Source organism: Candoia aspera, chromosome 4 (assembly GCF_035149785.1).
Source record: "Candoia aspera isolate rCanAsp1 chromosome 4, rCanAsp1.hap2, whole genome shotgun sequence".
Classification (NCBI taxonomy): domain Eukaryota; kingdom Metazoa; phylum Chordata; class Lepidosauria; order Squamata; family Boidae; genus Candoia; species Candoia aspera.
In genome coordinates this window covers 78,376,823-78,385,709 of record NC_086156.1, presented here as the reverse complement: position 1 = coordinate 78,385,709, position 8,887 = coordinate 78,376,823, and the positions used below count along the sequence as shown (strand labels likewise).

Here is an 8,887-nt window from a genome sequence, read left to right as displayed (position 1 = left end):
AGTGGTAGGGCAAGTAGTGGCAGAAATGGTGGTGGCTTCTCATTTGGAAGATCAAACTGAGTATAACTCTGAAGAGGGAATATCTCCTGGCATAACTGGAGGAGTCGGTGGACATAACAGTTATGGTGGCTTTGGCAGTGGCTATGGGTGTAGCAATTGCAGTCATATAGGAGGCAGCTTTGGAGAGGCTTATTTTGATGATGATGATGATGATGATGATGATGATGATGATGGATTTATCTTGAACAATGAGAAAAGCAGCATGCAGGATCTGAATGACCATTTGTCTTCTTACCTGGACAACGTACAAAACTCAGAAACAGAAAACAATCAGCTTGAGTCCTTAATCAGAGAGTGGTATCAAAAACATGGAGAAAACATTGAACCGAAGGAGTACAGTCCTTATTATGATGCGATGGATAAATTCATCATGAGGTAATATATCATCCCATTGTTTTAACTGTCTGAAAGGGCTTCTCACTGGGTCTCTGACTGAGGAAATAACGTATATGGGGCTTCATGTACCTGGAGATGTTTTTCCAAAAATAGTGATGATAATGTAGGATAAATGAAGGAAGACTTTTCTGATCACCTATCCATCACTGTGATTTTTTTAAAATAAAAGCCAAAATAATAAAATACACATGGCTCTTAATTTAGACTAAAATATGATTAGTTTGTTTCCCTCCAAATTAAAAATAAAATATATAGCCAGCAATTGATGATTTGCCTCACATTTGAGTCATGTGCACTTGGTGATCACTAGGTGAGGACTGCGTGTTGCCCAGGGGCTGTGAATTGCTCACCCCTGATTTAAAGACTAACCTGGTGGTCATGGATGACTAGGAGTTTCATGCTAGTGAATAGCTTGCAGAGCAGCAAACTCAGTTATGTTGCTATGGAGGAAGCACTCTCTCCACGTTTAGCGAAGGAAGGCAATTTTCCATCTGACCACAGCAGGCTAGCAAACATGTTTTGGAGGCTAATTATTTTGTAGACTTATTTACCTAGTTCATATATCCACATAAAGGTAAGGAGCAGCAGTTTTAATAACAATATACTTGTAAAAGGGGGTACATTTTGGATTAGATTGAGAAAAATCTAGATTTTTAAGCTACTATGCTACTGCTCAAGTTCCATTGTTGCTTTTAGCTCATCAACATCATCATCATCATCACAACAGTGGATGGAACCTGATGTATTACCACAATGAATCTCAAATAAAAATAAGACTTACTAGCCTGGTGGCTCTTAGTATCTTTATTATCCACGGACCATGTAGATACCATATGTGGTACTGTACTATTTGCGGTAGACATATGGTACTCAAATTCCAGTGCAAAATGTCATTATTTTTTGACAAATCATCAGAACGTTGGCTTTCTATATATAATTCAAAGTGCAGGTAATATTGTTGCAAGTACTTGGTCACTTTTATTGCTCAGAATGTTTGGCCTAGACTTTTCCTAATTAAATATACACTTCCCAGTCCTTCAGCTGATTAATGAGATGATGGCAGCCAATAAGATCATCCTGGACATGGATAACACAAAGATAGTCATAGAAGACTTCAAGATGAAGTGAAGCCATTTTATATGGGTTAATCCTCTTATTACTATTCCCTATTTCAGCCTTTCTCAATTTGACTTTTGTTTTTTGTTTTTGTTTTTTTGGGTGCCTTTGAGACAGTTTTTGACTCCTGGCAACTGCCTGGAGTAGCCCCTGCAGTTTCCTTGGCAAGGTTTTTTTGGAAGTGGTTTGCCCTTGCCTCCTTCCTAAGGCTGAGAGAGTGATTGGCCCAGGTTGCCCAGCTGGCTTCCTATCCAAGGCAGGACTAGAACTCATGGTCTCCGGTTTCTAGCCTGTAACCCTTAACTTAGTGGTGCCTTAACCACTGTGCCAAAGTAGCTCTCAATTTGACATTAGCCTTTCCCAATTCTATATCCTGCAAATGTGTTGGGCTACCACAGGCCTTGCTATCTGAAAATTCTGGGGGTGCTATGCTAACATATTGAAACAGAGGCAAAAAATAAGATTTAAACAAGATTTAAAACAATTCCGTTTTTCTCCAGTATCCATAGCTCAATTAAGTCTGGGATGCAAACAATCTGTTTCGCTTTTGTTTTGTATAGTTTTCTTTTCCTCTTCTCTTTCTTGTCCTCTGATTCTCCCTTGCTCCTTCTTATTCTTCCCCATCCAATGGGAAGGGGACTTCAGGATTAAGCATTTAATTTCCACAGAGGTACCCATGGACTTCTGTTTTAGGCTGAAACATACTTTGCTCTTAGTCTTACCAAGTTCCTCAGGGAAGATCTAAATCAGCCTTCCCAATCTGGTTCTCTGTAAATTTGTTAAATAAGGATGGAGGTAAGGAGAATTCTAACCAAATACCCTATGTAACTGGGAGATTATTTAAATGGGGCTGCATAGAAATGATAGTAATAAAATAAATACACATGTAAAGGAAAGTTGTTAACCTCAAAAGAAAATGGCTAAAATATAATAATCCATTAGCCCAGGCAAAAATTGCATACCATTATAGCCAAAGATTTTTAGTGGAAAACTCCAGTTACAGTGGTGTTTTAGGAGTACTTTAAGTTCTCCACTTGTAAAATAGATATGAGATTGAAGGTGGTGTGCACCAAACCATGGAGGCTGATCTTCAAGGCTTACATTCACTTTTGGATAACCTGACCCTGGAAAAGTCTGATCCGGAGATGCAGTATGAATCTCTTCAGGAAGAGCTGATACAGCTTAAGAAGAGGAGGGAAGCCTTTTCTCACCTTCTCATCTCAAAGTTCCATGGTTTTTTAAATAAGCAGGTTAATTACAAATAGGATCTATACTTACACATCTCTCTTGCTGCAGGGAGCTGTTTAATATTTCTAAGCCATTTCAGCAATTGTTTATTTTCCATTAGATATGATAACGAAGGATCCTGGGCTTCTGGCACTATTTATTGTAAACTGTGGGAAATGTAAATAGTAATTAGCATTAGTAGCTTAATTAGTACAGACTCCTGAAAGATTCTCCTGTTTTGCTATGATTGAGAGTTGGAGAATGGGGTAAGGTTCAGGTTCACAAATAGGGTCTGCTCTTTCTTTGCCAAATAAGTGGGTTTGGGGATTGGGCACTTACAGATAACTGAGAGTTTGTATCTTCCATATGGGTATAAATAAATGGCTTTGTGAAGTGTGATTCATAGTTGGAATACTCCAGTTTTGTAAAGGTTAGTCTTTCAGATAGAGTAGCCCCAGTTTTTAATGGGAGGGTTCCTTAACCTTCAACATGACAACAGACCAGTAGATAACTGCATCTCTGAGTGCCAAATGTGCAGCTGTTTCATATGCCATGAACCTAGATGTTCAAGAGATTTTCTGCATTGAGAGCTGATTCAGATTTTTAATTTCATTTGGAAAATTGATCCAATTTGATTCAGAACTGAGGATACTGTTGGACACACATGAATTGAGGACCAGTATTAGGGACTAGAGGCATAGTCACATTCCAGTGTCCAGTCACTTTTGTAATCTAGCAAGGATGCAAATTATCCACACTGCATTGTTCTGAATAGGATACATGTTTAATATGGAATGGATTACAGGCTAAAATCTTGTATTTAAAAATTCATCTTTCCCAGTACTGCCTGATGTGTATTTAAAGCAAGCTTAAGAGGTCCTTCTTATGATTGCACCCATGGAAATGGCTCATAATCTTCAAGATAAAACCTCTTTGGTGGTGGCATCTTGAGAAATCCCTTCTCAGGGAATTTGTTTGCCCCCCCTCCCTCAGTCAAATATTAATCATAATATAAAAGTATGTCTGTAATAGTCCTAGAACAATGATGTTTATTGAGTTATCAGACTGTGATGTATGCTATTTTTTTTCTTTTAAGTGTTTTAATAGGATGCTTTTAATTTTTATACAGTAATGCTGCATGTTTATTGTGGTGCCTGGGCCCCTTTGGGAGGAAGAGCAGCAAGTAACAATAACGAGATGAACAACAGCAGCAGCAATAGTTATCTGCCTGTGAACAGTGCTCATGGAGTAAATTGTGTGTGTGTGTGTGTGTGCGCATGTGCGAGCAATGGTCTCAGTGTATCCTTATTCATGGAATTTGGCTCTGGCCTGCAGATAAAGAATAGTTTTCAAAATTAACCATTGAAATTAATTCTTATCCTGGCCAGAATCTGGAAATAATCCTGGAGGACCTGAGGAAGGAATATAAAGAGATAATTGAGAAAAACCAAAAGGAAGTTGAACAATGGTATGAAAGGCAGGGAGGTTACCCTTGAAGAATAGTATTAGTGTCAAGGACTGCTTTTTCTGTTGCTTAAGAAAAGAATTATTGGCAGGCCACCCAATGTAACATGAGGGAAAGATACCTGGTTAGTAGTGTGAAACTGAGAAGCAGTGAGTAGCTGTGTCTTATACAAGAGGCAAAGTGGCAGACAAGTAGAGTGTTGGAGCTGCAGGATCTACCACTACCACAGTCATAACCTAGTTTCATATTTTACCTTCTATCCCCTCACCAAGAAACAGAATATACAATACTATAATCACTACAGTGGAAAGAGCATCCATCTTTCGAAGTACTTTGATCAGATGTTTTAAAAGAAATATTTTATCTGTATGGGAAAGAAACATGACCATCAATTCTTTAAGTGTCTGCCATTGGTAAGATAGCCACTGAAATGCAGTAAAAGCTGTGAATCTACTCAGGCTTCTTTGTTTTGCATCACATGTCAAGAAGTGCTGGTATGATTTTGTTGTGCCTTGCAGCTGAATAAATACAGTTTTATAAAATCTGAGTTTATGGCTCTTGATTTTTACAGGTGGAATAAGTTCATCAGCAAGAGAATGCAAACAAGCAGGAAACTTGTCCAGCAAGAAAATGCAAACAAGCAGGAAGCAAATGACAGAGCTCACTCAGGAACATAAAACCTTGGAAATCAAACTGCAGTCCCAGCTCAGCATGGTGTGTGATGTTGCTTGATCACATGATTCTGAACAATTATTCAGTGCTTAAGAAATCTGGATCTGTTGGTGTCATGTTCCTTTATACCCCTCAAAGATACCAATTTCTCTGTTAATGCTCCAGATTTTCCAGTCCTTGGTGAGGAATACTGTTGGCTCTTATATTATGACATGGTAAATGTCATAGTATTAACATCCTCAGCACAAAACTGATTTACCCATTACAGTAATATGAGGGGATGGGGGATGTATAGCCAATCCAGGGGCATACCAGAGATGCGCTTCCTGCTTCTGTCATGGCAGGCCAGATGGCCTAACCAAGCTGAGTTTCAGTTCTCTCTCTGGTTGGCAAATATAGGACTGATCACTCAGATCAGGCTGCATACTGGTCATTATTTTTAGTTTCTTGTCCTACCTTTACTAGACAGGTTGAGAAGCAAAGTTGGGTACCTCCTCTGTTTCCTTTAACTAGAGGGCACTGGATTTAGATGTACTCTTCAACTTCTACCCAAGTTGGTTTCCCTTATTTTGAATCATCTTCCCATTCCTCTCCACCTCTTGCTATGCAGAAATGACACATTTTAGACAGATGCCTTGTTTACATATGCTGACCTTTGTCCTGTTTCTGTCTTGAACTAAAGGCTGAACTGAATTACTATAGTTTCTCTGAATGTTACATACATTTCTGACCTAGACTGAATTACAAGGAGATGATGTGTAAAATGTATGGCTGGGCTAGGGAGTGATGAGATATATCTTTGATGTGAATTTTAATGTGAAAATCATCTGTATCACCCAAACCTATATGCCATGAGTGTACAAATTAAGGCCCCAGGAACACATGTATCCCCTTAAGCCTTGGATGTAGTTCTCATAACCTCATTAAATGTAAAGGGAGAGAAAGGAAAACAAATATTCAGCAATGGAGAGCAATCAGATTTAAATTAATTGCAGTTAAATCAAAATTAACTTTTAACCCTTTCCCACATTTTGTAGGACAACATCTGGTGTGCCACTCAAAGACCAAATGTGGCCCCTTGACCTGAAAAAGCTGTGTACTTCTGCTACCCTGTACTGTATATCAAAGCACACTTGCATTTGTATATCTTCAGTTTTCAGAATTTTGCAAAGCAGTTTGTAAGTCAAAAATATACTAAGACATGTGTGTTAGAGGAAAACTTATTATATGAGAAAATTGTTTGCAAAACGTGTGAATATAGAGTAAGCCAAAACAAGCTTACAGTTGGGAAAATGAAGAACTGAGTGAAACCTACACTGACAGTTTTTTCCATCTGTTATATAGCTTGCAGAAAGGAGGATGATGGGGCTTACCAAATTTAGCAGTCTTTTTTCTTATGTACCGAAAAGTAGCATATCAAATGCTTAGCAGCCTTTCACAATTCAGTTACCCATGCAGAGTAATTTGTGTGTGTGTGTATCTGTACTTGTTTGAATTAAAACTAGCCCTTTGTTTGACCAAGCTCTTGATGACTTTGTCTTCTTTTACAACACCAGAGGCAATCTTTGCAAAGCAACCTGAACAATACAGAGGTAAGCTACAACATATACATATAACAGTCCATGAATGTGGTAGAGCCATTGAAAGGTGAGCTAGCCAGTACAAAGGGCAAGATTCAGAGTCAAAACCAGGAGTACCAGATGCTCCTTGGTATCAAGAACCATCTGGAACAGGAGATCCACCAGCACCACTAGTTGCTTGAGGAAGGGAAGCACCATGCGTATGTAGAAGTTTTGAAGGCAAGTAATACACCAGCTACTATTTTTAAGGTGTGGACTTGGATAATTCCAGGTTGGTAAAGTTTTCCTGTCCTAATAAAATGATGTCTCTTTCATCTCTTATTATCAAAAGGGCTAGAATACAGCAAGGAGGAAGGGGTGGAGGAAGTGAAGGTGGTGGGAGTTCAGGAGGAAGAGGAAAAAAAGGTAGGAAGAAGAATAGTTCATGCTAAAAAATGATCAATCAATTTATTTCAAAGATATGGAAATTAGGAAGTAGCTGGTGATCAGGGATGCTGTGAGACTACTATTTTAACTATTTTAAAGAATCAGTCCATTTGACAGTTTGTCCATTTTAAAAAAATCTCTCAGAAAGTGTTTTTCAAGCAAAATTGCTGAGAAATGTCAAGCAAAGCCTTTTTTTGGGGGGGGGGGTAAAATTAACAAGTGAAGATGAATTCTTTACTCATACATATGTAGATGATCAGATTTTGCCTACTGTGAACTCAAAGTGATTTTGGACATCACTGAGACAAAACTTCTGAAATATTTTTCTTTTTAAAAAAATCCCAAAGATTTTTGATAGAAGTAGCAAAATTTTCTGGAGTGGGGGTGGGAATCAGGGATGTTTTAGAATCCTGAATTTATACTTTTATGCTTATCCAGATAGTGAAATCAGATTAGTAGCCAGGTGTTAGCTTTGGCAAGCTCCAAACAGTTGGTTTAAGGATAAGTTACTTATCAGCTCAAGAGGGCCAGGAACACATGAGTTGTCCCAAACCAGTGTGGGTCACAGCATAAAAGACCAGTTGAGATCAGAGAGGTCATAAAATCAAACACCTGGGGGCTAAATCTGGAATAATAATCAGGACTGAACAAAGGAGCAAGAGCTTCAACAACTTGTTCTGTTGCTCCTGATTCCTAGCTCACTGCAGATTTTTGCTGAAGCACAAGTTGCAGCAAACATTACCTAGGCAATTCTTTGACACTTCAGTAACAAGCAGCATCCAGCAAATTAGGGATGTGAAAGGTACAACATGATTTGTTGCTATGCTAGCAAGGAATTTATGACAGTGAAGCTTGCTGGTCATGCACAGTACCTACCTGATGTTATAGAATATTAGCAAACTTCATTCTTCTTTGTTGCTTGTTGTTGTTGTTGTCGTTGTCATGGCCCATTGAGTCCACCCTGACTCCTGATGACTGCAGGAACAAGTCTGTGAAATTTTCTTGCCAAAATGTTTGCAAGTGGTTTGCCATTGCTTTCTTCCTAGAGCAGAGAGAGAGGTGACTGGCCCAAAGTCACCCAACTGGCTTCTATGCCTAAGGCAGGACTAGAACTCACAATCTCTTAGCTTCTAATGCAGCGTCTTAAACCACTACACCAAACTGGCTCTTTGTAGTTTCGTATTCCATGACAAATTATTGCTGCAAAGAAACTCAGTCACAAACCTTAACTGGATAAGATCATGTGTAGTTAGCTGTGAGAACCAGTTTGGTGCAGTGGTTAAGGCATCAGGCTAGAAACTGGGAGACCGAGAGTTCTAGTCCCACCATGGGCACAAAGCCAGCTGAGTGACCTTGGGCCAATCACTTTCTATCAGCCCTGAGATGGAGGCAATGGCAAACCACTTCTGAAAATCCTTGCCCAGAAAACTGCAGGGACTTGTCCAGGCAATCTCTGAGAATTGGACATGACTGAACAGATTTTTTAAAAAAAGAAAGTTAGCTGTAGCCTTCCATTTGCTTCAGCTTCCAATAGGTTCAGCTAGTATGGCCAATGGTGTGGAGCACATGCAAGATGTCACCGTTCTTACTTGAAATCTCAGGTAAGATCTTCAAGATCCTGAAGATGCGGTGTTCTTATGAGACTTTGTGTCAAGTGGGGGTGGGGGGATGCAAAAGCCATCATGCAGTCACTCTTATGCCCTCAAAATATTGCCAAACCCTCTCTTAATATTTCACTGGACATTTGGTGACTGTCATGAAGACATATTTTATTCTCTATTTCACAGATTATACTTAAATGTGCTAAGCTTCATGGACCCCAGGATTACATGCTTCCAGAAAATCCTTCCATGTCAAACTACTGATTAAGCAAGACTGTCCACTACACTAAGATTAAAGGAAGTTCTTCCAGTTCACAATTGCTTTTGATGCTATATATAATCAA

The 8,887-nt window shown here is 39.1% G+C and overlaps 1 pseudogene; it reads left to right on the top strand.

Annotated features, from left to right (window-relative positions):
* The first annotated feature begins 214 nt into the window (after positions 1-214).
* On the top strand, positions 215-8,535 carry LOC134496328 (keratin, type I cytoskeletal 9-like; annotated as a pseudogene).
* Positions 8,536-8,887: the final 352 nt, after the last annotated feature.